Here is a 14,416-nt window from a genome sequence, read left to right on the forward strand (position 1 = left end):
TTTTTTAGTTTGTATTTTTTAGGGCAGTTTTGTAGCTAACAAGTGAGATTTGTTGTCTGCTTTGCCTTATCATATGCTGTAATGGAGCCGCCATGTATAGCTGAGTGGTGGAAGTCCTTTAACAACTTCCTATTCCCAGGAGAAAAACATGGAAAAGTAATTATATGTGAAAAGGTAGACACAGCACAGATGCTGCTGGATACTGTCCTGTTATCTTGTAGTAAGAAAGATTATCTTATCTTATATCCTTGAATTTCAATAGAGTCTCTGGTAACTAGGGTAACCAAGACTAATTTTAGGAATGTACAATTAGCTTGCTGGCTGTTAGTGAGAAACGCGATAGCTTAGCAAAGCCATTCTTTATCATTCGCCTTCATGATGGTAAATTAGTGTGCCTGCTCAGATTGGATGTGCTATCTATCTATTTGAATCTACCTGCCTAATGCTGGGCATACACGGGCCGATGCACCCTTATCAATCGAGCCACTGATGGCTCGATTAATAATTTCCGACAGGTCCGATGACCCGCCGGATCGATACCCCGCTCGATCCAATCGACGAGCGGGAATCGATCCGGCCGCGGGGACGCGGCGGGAGTCGATCTGGCGGCTAATTGAGCCGCCGGGTCGACTCGTGTATGCCCAGCATTACTGTCTTTTTAAAGCTATCTATCCATATACACCTATTGGTATCTCTCTCTACCCCTCTATATTTTCTCTATCCCTCTCTATATCCTGTCTATATTCGCTCTACCCCTCTATATTCTCTCTACCCTTCTATATTCCCTCTACCCTTCTATATTCTCTCTACCCTTCTATATTCTCTCTACCCCTTCTATATTCTCTCTACCCCTCTATAGTCTCTCTATCCCTCTATATTCTCTCTGCCCCTCTATATTCTCTCTATCCCTCTATATTCTCTCTACCCTTCTATATTCCCTCTACCCTTCTATATTCTCTCTACCCTTCTATATTCTCTCTACCCCTCTACAGTCTCTCTATCCCTCTATATTCTCTCTATCCCTCTATACTCTCTCTATCCCTCTATATTCTCTCTACCCCTCTATATTCTCTCTACCCCTCTATACTCTCTCTATCCCTCTATATTCTCTCTACCCCTCTACATTCTCTCTACCCTTCTATATTCTCTCTATCCCTCTATATTCTCTCTACCCCTCTATATTCTCTCTATCGCTCTATACTCTCTCTATCCCTCTATATTCTCTCTATCCCTCTATATTCTCTCTGTCCCTCTATATTCTCTCTGCCCCTCTATATTCTCTCTATCCCTCTATATTCTCTCTGTCCCTCTATATTCTCTCTGTCCCTCTATATTCTCTCTGCCCCTCTATATTCTCTCTATCCCTCTATATTCTCTCTACCCCTCTATATTCTCTCTATCCCTCTATATTCTCTCTATCCCTCTATATTCTCTCTACCCCTCTATAGTCTCTCTATCCCTCTATATTCTCTCTACCGCTCTATATTCTCTCTACCCCTCTACATTCTCTCTACCCTTCTATATTCTCTCTATCCCTCTATATTCTCTCTACCCCTCTATATTCTCTCTATCGCTCTATACTCTCTCTATCCCTCTATATTCTCTCTATCCCTCTATATTCTCTCTGTCCCTCTATATTCTCTCTGCCCCTCTATATTCTCTCTATCCCTCTATATTCTCTCTGTCCCTCTATATTCTCTCTATCCCTCTATATTCTCTCTATCCCTCTATATTCTCTCTACCCCTCTATAGTCTCTCTATCCCTCTATATTCTCTCTACCCCTCTATATTCTCTCTGTCCCTCTATATTCTCTCTATCCCTCTATATTCTCTCTACCGCTCTATATTCTCTCTGTCCCTCTATATTCTCTCTGTCCCTCTATATTCTCTCTGTCCCTCTATATTCTCTCTACCCCTCTGTATTCTCTCTGTCCCTCTATATTCTCTCTACCCCTCTGTATTCTCTCTGTCCCTCTATATTCTCTCTACCCCTCTATATTCTCTCTGTCCCTCTATATTCTCTCTGCCCCTCTATATTCTCTCTGTCCCTCTATATTCTCTCTGTCCCTCTATATTCTCTCTGTCCCTCTATATTCTCTCTACCCCTCTATATTCTCTCTGTCCCTCTATATTCTCTCTGCCCCTCTATATTCTCTCTGTCCCTCTATATTCTCTCTGTCCCTCTATATTCTCTCTGTCCCTCTATATTCTCTCTACCCCTCTATATTCTCTCTATCCCTCTATATTCTCTCTACCCTTCTATATTCCCTCTACCCTTCTATATTCTCTCTACCCTTCTATATTCTCTCTACCCCTCTATAGTCTCTCTATCCCTCTATATTCTCTCTACCCTTCTATATTCTCTCTACCCCTCTACAGTCTCTCTGCCCCTCTATATTCTCTCTGCCCCTCTATATTCTCTCTGTCCCTCTATATTCTCTCTATCCCTCTATATTCTCTCTACCCCTCTGTATTCTCTCTATCCCTCTATATTCTCTCTATCCCTCTATACTCTCTCTATCCCTCTATATTCTCTCTATCCCTCTATATTCTCTCTGTCCCTCTATATTCTCTCTGCCCCTCTATATTCTCTCTATCCCTCTATATTCTCTCTGTCCCTCTATATTCTCTCTGCCCCTCTATATTCTCTCTATCCCTCTATATTCTCTCTACCCCTCTATATTCTCTCTATCCCTCTATATTCTCTCTATCCCTCTATATTCTCTCTACCCCTCTATAGTCTCTCTATCCCTCTATATTCTCTCTACCGCTCTATATTCTCTCTGTCCCTCTATATTCTCTCTGTCCCTCTATATTCTCTCTGTCCCTCTATATTCTCTCTACCCCTCTGTATTCTCTCTGTCCCTCTATATTCTCTCTACCCCTCTGTATTCTCTCTATCCCTCTATATTCTCTCTACCCCTCTATATTCTCTCTGTCCCTCTATATTCTCTCTACCCCTCTATATTCTCTCTGTCCCTCTATATTCTCTCTGCCCCTCTATATTCTCTCTATCCCTCTATATTCTCTCTACCCCTCTATATTCTCTCTATCCCTCTATATTCTCTCTACCCCTCTATATTCTCTCTATCCCTCTATATTCTCTCTACCCCTCTATAGTCTTTCTATCCCTCTATATTCTCTCTGCCCCTCTATATTCTCTCTACCCTTCTATATTCTCTCTATCCCTCTATATTCTCTCTACCCCTCTATATTCTCTCTATCCCTCTATATTCTCTCTACCCCTCTATAGTCTTTCTATCCCTCTATATTCTCTCTGCCCCTCTATATTCTCTCTACCCTTCTATATTCTCTCTACCCCTCTATAGTCTCTCTACCCTTCTATATTCTCTCTACCCTTCTATATTCTCTCTACCCCTCTATATTCTCTCTGTCCCTCTATATTCTCTCTGTCCCTCTATATTCTCTCTATCCCTCTATATTCTCTCTATCCCTCTATATTCTCTCTACCCCTCTATATTCTCTCTGTCCCTCTATATTCTCTCTGTCCCTCTATATTCTCTCTGTCCCTCTATATTCTCTCTGTCCCTCTATATTCTCTCTATCCCTCTATATTCTCTCTACCACTCTATATTCTCTCTATCCCTCTATATTTTCTCTACCCCTCTATATTCTCTCTACCCCTCTATATTCTCTCTATCCCTCTATATTCTCTCTACCCCTCTATATTCTCTCTACCCCTCTATATTCTCTCTATCCCTCTATATTCTCTCTATCCCTCTATATTCTCTCTACCCCTCTATATTCTCTCTATCCCTCTATATTCTCTCTATCCCTCTATATTCTCTCTACCCCTCTATATTCTCTCTGTCCCTCTATATTCTCTCTGCCCCTCTATATTCTCTCTATCCCTCTATATTCTCTCTGTCCCTCTATATTCTCTCTGTCCCTCTATATTCTCTCTATCCCTCTATATTCTCTCTGTCCCTCTATATTCTCTCTGTCCCTCTATATTCTCTCTATCCCTCTATATTCTCTCTGTCCCTCTATATTCTCTCTATCCCTCTATATTCTCTCTACCGCTCTATATTCTCTCTGTCCCTCTATATTCTCTCTGTCCCTCTATATTCTCTCTACCGCTCTATATTCTCTCTGTCCCTCTATATTCTCTCTATCCCTCTATATTCTCTCTACCCCTCTATATTCTCTCTGCCCCTCTATATTCTCTCTACCCCTCTATATTCTCTCTATCCCTCTATATTCTCTCTACCCCTCTATATTCTCTCTAATTCGCTATATTCTCTATACCCCTCTATATTCTCTATACCCCTCTATATTCTCTATACCCCTCTATAGTCTCTCTGTCCCTCTATATTCTCTCTATGCCTCTCTGATCTCTATATCCCTCTCTATTCCTCTATAATACCTATATACCCCCTCTCAGATTCAATATAAGCTTAATTAACAGGACCAGAATACATGGTGGCATTGCCAAAGCTATGGAAATTTGGGAATATGAGAGTATCAGAATTCTGGGTTGTAAATGAGTGAGGTCTAATGCACAAGCAGTCTTTGGGAATTATCACATTAGAGTGTTTTTATGCTCCTTGGAATGTAGTTTCCTCTCTTCTAAGCAGCTGAAGTCTGGGATGAAGTCCAGCAGCTTGTTGAAGTGGGTGTCTCTGCTTGCTGTACACTTGGAGCAGAGCAGCAGGAAATGTGCCTTGTCTTCCAGAGTCCCCTGGTCACAGAGCTGGCACAGTCTATCCTCCCTGGGTTTATATTTCTGTCTGTGTTTCCCAGACTCCATTTCCAGGTCGTGAGAACCCAGTCTGTTGAGACAGAGGGCCTTTTCCCATTGCCAACTGCAAGTGCACAGGCGAGAATGCAATGGCTTGTTCCCTGTACTGGCTCTGTGATTTTTGGTCTGCTTATGGTGGGATTGGAAAGTCCCATTCAGAGCCGGATCATCCACAAGGCAAACCTAGGCAGTTGCCTAGGGCATGTAGAGAGTCTAGCATCCACCAAATATTATTTAAAAAGATCATCAGTGGTGCACAAAAACTGCTATCTTTCCCAGGGCCCCATTTCATCTTAATCTGAACCCATTCAATTGTACTCCATGGCAGTCGGACCAAAAATACAGCAGGCATTCCTGCTTCCTTCTTTACAGAGTACCCAAGGCGGTCTGCAGGGGGGGGGGAGACATGCCTCAGTGTGTCCCCCCCCCACGCCACTCTCCCCCCCCCCTCCCCCAGCTATAGCCCCGTGGAATTAGCGACAAGCGATTGTCGCTATTCTGTAGGGTAAGGGAGGAGAGGTATTCCTTGATTTAACGCCCACTAGGGGCATTCCTGCAGGCCTTCCAAAGCTGCCATTGGCCAGCTCTGCCTCTTCACGGCCACGCCCCCTGCCGATTGCCTCCCTGCACGCTGCTCACAGAGCTCGTCTAGTGTCGTGACCCCAATGGTCATGAAACCAAAAGTGGAAGAGTATAGGCCACCGGAGTGGTGGAGATGGCAGCTACCTGATCCACCCAACTGCCCGGATCAGGTAGCTTATTTGCAATAATTCAGCCTGGAACCCACTAACCCTCAACTCAGACCTGGAACCCACTAACGGTGCTTTTTTAAGCCTCTTCTAAGCGCTTGTGATTTGAAAAGCTCTTGCTAATGTAATGCTATGGGTGTGATCCCACCTGCGTGATGTGATTATTTTTTTTTTTTTTTTTTAAATCCCCCATAGCATTACTTTAGCAAGAGGTTTACACATCACAAGCACTTACAAAAGCACAGGTCTTAAAGGATATCCAAGGCAAGTGAATATGCAGAAACTGAGGAAGCAGGAATGATTGGGTAGCAGTACTCATGTCCTCCGCTCCCCCCGTTCAGCTCTGTCCCCCTCCGTCACTTTGGAAAAGCCCCTCTACCTTTGACCTGATTGGCGAGGTCACGCACTACCACTGGGCAAACTCTGGCCTAGCGGCATGCGTCCTTGATTGTGCACCCATGACCAGCACTCGCGCAGCAGTGCGTGACCTCGCCGACCAGATGAGAGCTACGTGGGCTTCTCCAAAGTGACGGAGGAGGGCAGAGATGAACGTTTCTGCAAATTAATTTGCCTCGGGTATCCTTTAAAGAGGAACTCCAGTGAAAATAATAAAGTGCTTATTTTTTTCAATAATTATGTATAAATGATTTAGTCAGTGTTTGCCCATTGTAAAATCTTTCCTCTCCCTGGTTTACATTAACATTTATCACATGGTGACATTCTTACTGCTGGCAGGTGATGTCACTGGAAGGAGATGCTGCTTGCTCTTTTGGCAATTAGAAACAGCTGTTATTTCCCACAATGCAAAAAGGCTCCCACAGTGTGAGGTCAGGACCTCAGTGCTGTGAGGCGCTGACATCACACTGTGGGAGGGGTTTCACCACAATATCAGCCATACAGAGCCCCCTGATGATCCGTTTTGGGAAAAGGAATAGATTTCCCATGGGAAAGGGGGTATCCGCTACTGATTGGGATGAAGGTCAATTCTTGGTTACGGTTTCTTGGTGAGTAACTGTGCTCTCCCATGATGCATCTCTCCTGGATATGCAAATGATCTCTTTATGCCCCTAAAGCCAGGCTCACATCCAGGACTGCTAAACACGAAAGGAAGACACGGCACTCAAGAGCTGTGTGCAGCAACAAGCTGTATTGAAGCAGGCAGTACACTACATGTTTCGGGCGGAGCCCTTCATCAGGTGATGAAGGGCTCCGCCCGAAACATGTAGTGTACTGCCTGCTTCAATACAGCTTGTTGCTGCACACAGCTCTTGAGTGCCGTGTCTTCTTTTCGTTGTGGCCTGTTTGTTTGCAGGTGTGGTGTATCTGCATGACACTGAGCACCGGCTGGCCGACTTATTGTTGGTTATTCCCGAGGTGAGGTGATCTCTTTGTTTCCATCCAGAACTGCTAGTGTACAGCAGGCCTACAGCTTATACATTTCATAGAGCCACATGCCAACAGCCCGTTTTTGGACTTTCTGGTCCTCATCATGCTATGGATTGAGGTGGGATAGGGACCAGTATACAGAATACCCAGAAAGCTTGTGGTGGCCCAGAACCACTAGGAACGTATAGGGGGCTAAAAGAGACTATAATGCATCACTTCTGACTATGCAACTAATCTCATTATGCCTCTGAAGCATGTGGGTCTGGATTCACAGCCATAAAGAGATGATTTGCATATTCAGCAGTGATGCATCATGGGAAACCACAGTTGCTCACTTAAAGGACGACTACAGTGAAAAAAGTCTGCAGTTAAAATCTAGCAGAACTGACAGGTTTTGAACTAGACCATTTCCTCATGGAGGATTCTCTGGGTTTTCTTTGTTTTCAAAAGCATTTCCTGAACAGCAGTTGCTAAGCCTAACTGCCAAATGGCATGTAAGCAAGTAGGGCTTTTTGGCAGTTAGACTTAGCAATTGCGGATTAGGAAATGTTTTTGAAAACAAAGCAAGAAAAAAAACCTTAAAGGGGTTCTGAAGGGGGAATGGGCTGAGGATAATAACAACCACTTATCTGGGGCTTCTATCTGCCCCATGTAGCAGCAATGTCCCATGCCGTCCTCCTCCGATCTGCCATTCCCCGCCGCCGTCACCGGCCAATTATTCGTCTGACATAGCCGAATAATGCGCGCTGCCGCTCGCGTCATCGGAGATAGTAAACTTCCGATCAGCGTGAGTGAGCAGGCGCACGGCCGTGCAGCCGCAGTTGGATGGCATGCCGCGCTAGACCGGCGGCGGGGAACGGCGGATCGGAGGAGGACGTCACCACGCTCCCTGAAAAATATTTAGACTGTATTCACAGTGGGACGTTGCATTTTAATGCAACGTTAAAGTCGCAACGGGTCTGCGTTAAGAGGTAACGCACTGCAAGCAGCGAGTTACCACAACACAACATTTTTTAACGCAACTTTAATGTCACACTGTGAACGGCCCATAGGCTTAGCGTTGCGGTGCGTTAAGCTGCGTTATAAGCTTTTTATAACGTGTGACCATAACGTCCCACTGTGAATGCGACCTTATGCAAATATGCTAGCCAGCCTCTCTGCTCACCGTATACTTTATTAGCAGTTGGATGGAGCAACTGCCATTCACTAAGTGCTTTTGAAAATAAGGATACCCCTGATAATCCCCCATGAGTAGATGGGCTAGTCCAAAGCCTGTCAGTTCTGTCAGATTTCTACTACTTACTGTAAGTGACAGCAACATAGGAGAAAAGTAATGTATGTTTACATATATTTTACATTTTCGCGACAGTGGTCCTTTAAGAATTCCCCATGAGGAGATGGATTAGTCCAAAACCCAGATTTTAACTGCATTTTTTCTCCCTGTAGTAGTCCTTTCAAGAGAGTCTGAAGCCATATTAAAAATGGCTTTTTAGCTTATATTTTTTATATGGCTTCAGACTCTCTTTAAAGCTTAATTATCGCAAATACTTCCTGTTTTAAAGAGGAACTCCAGTGAAAATAATGTAGTAAAAAAAGTGCTTCATTTTTACAATAATTATGTATAAATGATTTAGTCAGTGTTTGCTCATTGTAAAATCTTTCCTCTCCCAGAATTACATACTGACATTTATCACATGGTGACATTTTTACTGTGGGCAGGTGATGTAGCTGCTCCTAGCTGTTCTGGCTGTTAGAGACAGCTGTAAACAGCTATTTCTTGTCTGTGAATCTTGTTACATTGTAACAAACTGCCAAAAGTACCGCGGTACTCAGAGCTTCTTGTGGGAGGGGTTTCAGCACAAAATCAGTCATATAGCGCCCCCTGATGGTCTGTTTGTGAAAAGCCTTATATTTCTCATGTAAAAGGGGGTATCAGCTACTAATTGGGATAAAGTTCAATTCTAGGTTGGAGTTTCTCTTTAAGAAGGAAAATCACACCAAGCATTGCTGTTAAGTAGGAGGACTTTTCGGTCTCTTATACATTCCTAGTGGTTCTCGGGCACTATGCGCTATCTGGGTATTGTATAATATTGTCACAGCAAGTGTCCTAATGTTCAGCAAATCACATGCACTCCAAAAATAGCTTCAAAGCACCTGCAGTGGAGAAAGACAAGCATCTCTAAGGGCTTTGGAGAGATCAGTGTGATTTATAGTCTCTCTGTAGTTGGCTATAGTCTCTGTAGTCTCTATATGGTTGGCTTCTGTGACTGTGTTATTTTGCTTTGCCATTTATCCACAGTCCTACTTCCCAACCGTTAAGATAAGAAAGAGGGACACTACAGCACACCCCTGATCACGCCCTCAACACACCCCCTAGTCATGCATACCATAAAGATTTCATAAGAAAAATACAGTATGTTGTTTTATAATTCAAATCACACTGGTCCTTTCTATCCTGGTACATTTTCCTTCATATTAACATTTGAAAATAAAAATATATCAATTAAAAAGATGAGAATAAAGTGTAAAGGGAACCCTGAGCAGTGACTTAAATTAAAAGATTTCACTTACCTGGGGCTTCCTCCAGCCCACCGTAGGCAGCGAGGTCCCCCGGCGTCCTCCTGGCTCCTCTCCGTGTGCCTCCGCCGGCTCCCGTTACTGGCGACATCGGCTCTTCCCGGATCCTGACGCATGGTGTCATCACGCCGGCCGGCTTGACAGGTCTGCGCATGCTGGGTATAGCGTTAGAAAAAACGCGCATTCGCAGACCTGTCACGCCGGCCGGCGTGATGACGTGTAGCGGCTGGCGGGATGACACGTCAGGATCCAGGAAGAGCCAGCCCGGGTGTCGCCAGTAACGGGAGCCGGCTGAAAAAACGTGGTGTATGCGACGTCATCGGGTCTCTACTGCGCAGGCTCAGAACTACTGCGCCTGTGCAGTAGAGACCCGATGACGTCACGTACACCACGTGACCCCCCGCCGCCGAGCGCACATGAAGCCGACCCGGAAGCCGACCTGGCGAGGTCGGCTTCTTCAGCGCAGGACACTGGGAGTGAGCGGAGCTGCGGCGAGGGTACAGATCGACTGGCAGGGGCTGGAGGAAGCCCCAGGTTAAGTGGAGTTTGTGCCCAGTGTTCCGGGTCTTGTGAGCGCCCACTGATGCATTTCGCCCCTCCCACGCGCCCACTGTGCCATAGGCCCCACCCACTGATGCATTTCGCCCCTCCCACGCTCCCACTGTGCCATAGGCCCCACCCGCTGATGCATTTCGCCTCTCCCACGCGCCCACTGTGCCATAGGCCCCACCCGCTGATGCATTTTGCCCCTCCCACGTGCCCACTGTACCATAGGCCCCACCCGCTGATGCATTTCGCCCCTCCCCCGCGCCCACTGTGCCATAGGCCCCACCCGCTGATGCATTTCGCCCCTCCCACAGAACTTTCTCAAAGCGAATTGGGATTAGGGGCACATCTACTCCACTCTTTCCCTTTATCCTATGCAAGGGGGTGTGGAAGTGAATCTTGGAGGGCGTAGCTACTTTGCATTACTTGCCTCCTCATTCACTTTCAAAAGTGTTTCACCAGCCAGAAAAAAACTATAGTGATACGCCATCCATTCTGGAGCAGTTTTATATCACAAATAGACATTAACTCATGAAAGTGGACCTGAACTCTTGCACAGGACAGAAGGAAAACAGAGAGAAATGCACCCTGTATGTATTTAGAGAGTTTAGCTTGTCTAATTCCCTCTCATTTGTGTCTATTCACAAGTTGTAATTTGATCTCTCCCCTGTGTCAGCTGACTGCCACGGCAGATAAGCTCATATGAAAGCACAGGATGTTAACAATATGTCTACTTTCATGAAAGCAGAAAGTAGTGCAGATTTATTGTAGGATTTGTATTAGCTGCAACAAAGAAACATTTTTCTTTAAAGGTCATTATGCTGTTGCGTATCTTTTAGAACAGAGGGGAAGTTCTGGGTTCAGGTCCGCTATAAGTCCAAAAAAACTCCTCAAACTTTCCCCCCCATAGTTACTATCAAAGGGATAAAGTCCTCCCTTTAGACAAGACAAATAACATTTATATCGCGCTTTTCTCCTGGCGGACTCAAAGCGCCAGAGCTGCAGCCACTAGGGCGCGCTCTATAGGCAGTAGCAGTGTTAGGGAGACTTGCCTAAGGTCCCCTACTGAATTAGTGCTGGCTTACTGAACAGGCAGAGCAGAGATTTGAACCCTGGTCTCATGTGTCAGAGGCAGAGTAACCATTACACAACAGCTCAAACATTATTTTTCATAAAAAGTATACCATAACAAGGTCAGCGTTCAAACCGTGTCGTACCCAGTCCCCAGACGGTAGGTCCAGGTTGCCCTGATCTTATGACACAATGCAATTTTCCATCAGATTGACGGTCAAATAGATTATTTCCGACAGGTCCGATCTCATTTCCGATTGTTTTTCTGATTAATTTTTCGATCACTTCTTTACAAAATCGATCAGAAAAACAATCAAAAATCATATCGGACCTGTCTGAAATAATCATTTCGACTGTCAGTGTGACGGAAAATTGCATCGTGTGTACTAGGTATTATATAGGTAGTTTTCAATGTCCCCTCCTCTTTTTGAGACAACGGGAGCCCAGACAGTGTAGCAGGTTTGTAGCTGAACTATGGTATTGAGAGTAAATAAAAACTACTCACAAAGGTGGGTTGCAATGGGGGCAACCAACCACTTGAGGCAGGTGGAGGCAATAAACCCGACACCACTCGAGGTGTCCCAGCGGGACTGGATGTAGTCGCACTCTTGATAAAAAAAAAAAACACTGAGTATCGCAATGGTGTCAACCATGCGTAATCAGAGGTGGCCCCCCCACTCTCAACAGGGGTGAGGGGTATCAAACACACAGCAGGGGTAAAGAGACACCCAGATAGAATAAAATTAGTTGGTGGTTTACCTCAATAATGACAGTTACATGCGACAAACAAGGTTTATTATGCAAAGGCAACGCGTTTCGCTTGTGCAAGCCCGCTTCCTCAGGCAAATAAAAAGTGCCCGATCGGTAGTAGCCAATAGTATCGAGGCGCTCAATATTATTGGCTACTGCTACTTAGGCACTTTTTATTGGCCTTAGGAAGGGGGCTCTCACCCGGGGAATGTGTAACCTGTGCATATGACTGTCGTTATTGACGTAAGCCACCTCATTTATTTACATTTTATTGGTTTTTAAACTTATTGTATTCTATCTGGGCGCCTCTTTACTCCTACTGTGTGTTTGTATAAAAAGGTATACAGCTTGTGAATAGACCAATCATCTCCTGCAAAGGTGGAAATGGATTTTTCCATTTTCAGGCTGCATAAATTTACATACAAAATTTGAAAAAACCCGCATCAACGCAGAATTATTTGCAGCAGAGATGTTATTTATTATATACAGTATAAAAGATGCCTGTGTACACAGTCAGATATGTATAACTGATTTTTAAATCACTATACATACTATATACAAGTTATTTATGATGAATATTGCGAGACAGGTCAGGAAGGAGACGGCCGCACCTCTATTGTCTCGATGACTACTGACCAACACACACGCGCAAATTTCTCTCGGGTTTCCCATGTTCTGGGCCCCGTATGTAAGTTTTAATTTACTTGTTTTTACTTTTCTGAACCTTTGTGGTTTGTTTCTAGGGCTTTTGAACAGAGTAACCAAGCAGCTCGGGGTGACACAAACCACTAGGAATGAAAAGGGGGCTAAAAGAGACCGAAAAGCCCTCCTGCTAAAAAGCAATGCTTGGTGAAATTTGCCTTCTTAAAGAGAAGCTGTTAGGTATAGGGTCTCAGAGAAAAAAAAACACATATATCAGTAGCTAAAGATTGGCTCTACTTACATTACATATGCATTTCACTGTCCACGTTTGGATTTCACAGAATTTTTATATAGTGTTTGCAGAGAATGATGCTCATGGCAGGTTCCATGTTTGTCTGTCTCCTATGAAGCCAATTGTGATGTCATATCCTCCCTGCTTCCTGATGATTCGACAAAAAAGATCCTAATGGACAACACTACTGTGCAGTGAATATTAATTAGCCATGTGGCTAGGAACAATAGGGACTCATGCAGTATACTCTGCCCTGTGATTTTTCAGTGCTGTAAGCTGGACTGCATTACAAGCTGCTGTAACATCAGCCTGTAACGTCTCACTAGCAGCCGAGGGGAGGTCCCAAGGTGGGGAGAAGCAGCCCCAGAATGATTTGCAGTATGTTATGCGGCCTCTCGTCCTTTTAAGAGCTTGGGTCTAACAGCCTTGCTGTTCAGCACACATCAAAAGTAAGAGAGATTTTTAACTTCAGTATTGCCTTTTTGGCTTCCTTCTAAACTGTTTAAAGGATACCACAACTGAAATGTGACATAATGAGATAGACATGTGTATGTACAGTGCCTAGCACACAGATAACTATGCTGTGTTCCTTTTTTTCTTTCTCTGCCTGAAAGAGTTAAATATCAGGTATGTAAGTGGCTGACTCAGTCCTGACTCAGACAGGAAGTGACTACAGTGTGACCCTCACTAATAAGAAATTCCCCCTTTTTACCTCTTTCTTGCTCTCAGAAGCCATTTTCTGCTAGGAAAGTGTTTTATAGTTGGAATTTCTTATCAGTGAGGGTCACACTGTAGTCACTTCCTGTCTGAGTCAGGACTGAGTCAGCCACTTACATACCTGATATTTAACTCTTTCAGGCAGAGAAAGAAAAAAAGGAACACAGCATAGTTATCTGTGTGCTAGGCACTGTACATACACATGTCTATCTCATTATGTCACATTTCAGTTGTGGTATCCTTTAACACAGGAGAATAGAGGTTTAAATTCGCTTTTGCAGCCTGACAGTTACTCTTTAAAACAGAAGGAAACTTGCAATAATTCTGCTATAAGTGAACATTTGTGGTTGCCCACAATGCACCACCACTGAATATGCAAATGATCTATTTTTGCCCCTGTAAGCCAGGCTAGCATCCAGAACCTGCATATAGCTTTAAATTTTACACAGCCACATCAACCCCACATGTAGACAGCCTGTTTCGGACTTTTGGTCCTCATCAATAAATAGCAGGGATTGATATGGCTGTATGGGATGGGGCTTGAACCAGTACGGTTTTTAAATAAACGGTTTACACTTAGAGCTGCCGTTTGTTTATATGTTTTATGGTGATATTTGGAATACCACACCCCTAAAAATCGTGGTCTGGCCCCTATACCATCTCATGCGCAATACACAACTTTATAATGTAGATTGTGGACATCTGGTAAGCTCCTTTTATTCTTCTGTGTAATGGTGGCCACGTAATAATCCTGAGTGAGTACCACTGGTGAAGTGCTATAGACTGTATTGCATGTTGATCGTTTGAGATCTGCGCTGACTTTTATAAATATAAATTTGTGGACTTTGGACATTGTCTGTTCTCAGCAGTGGTCGCTTGTTTGATTTCCTTGGCGCTAATAGAGTCTCTGTTTCCATATTCATA

At 44.3% G+C, this 14,416-nt stretch overlaps 1 protein-coding gene across 2 annotated transcripts in view; it reads left to right on the forward strand.

The window, feature by feature from the left end:
- Positions 1-14,416, forward strand: part of SLC9A5 (solute carrier family 9 member A5) — a 241,337-nt gene that overhangs the window by 54,544 nt on the left and 172,377 nt on the right. The gene's annotated exons all lie outside the window — the stretch shown is intronic.

This window comes from Hyperolius riggenbachi, chromosome 11 (assembly GCF_040937935.1).
Source record: "Hyperolius riggenbachi isolate aHypRig1 chromosome 11, aHypRig1.pri, whole genome shotgun sequence".
NCBI lineage: Eukaryota > Metazoa > Chordata > Amphibia > Anura > Hyperoliidae > Hyperolius > Hyperolius riggenbachi.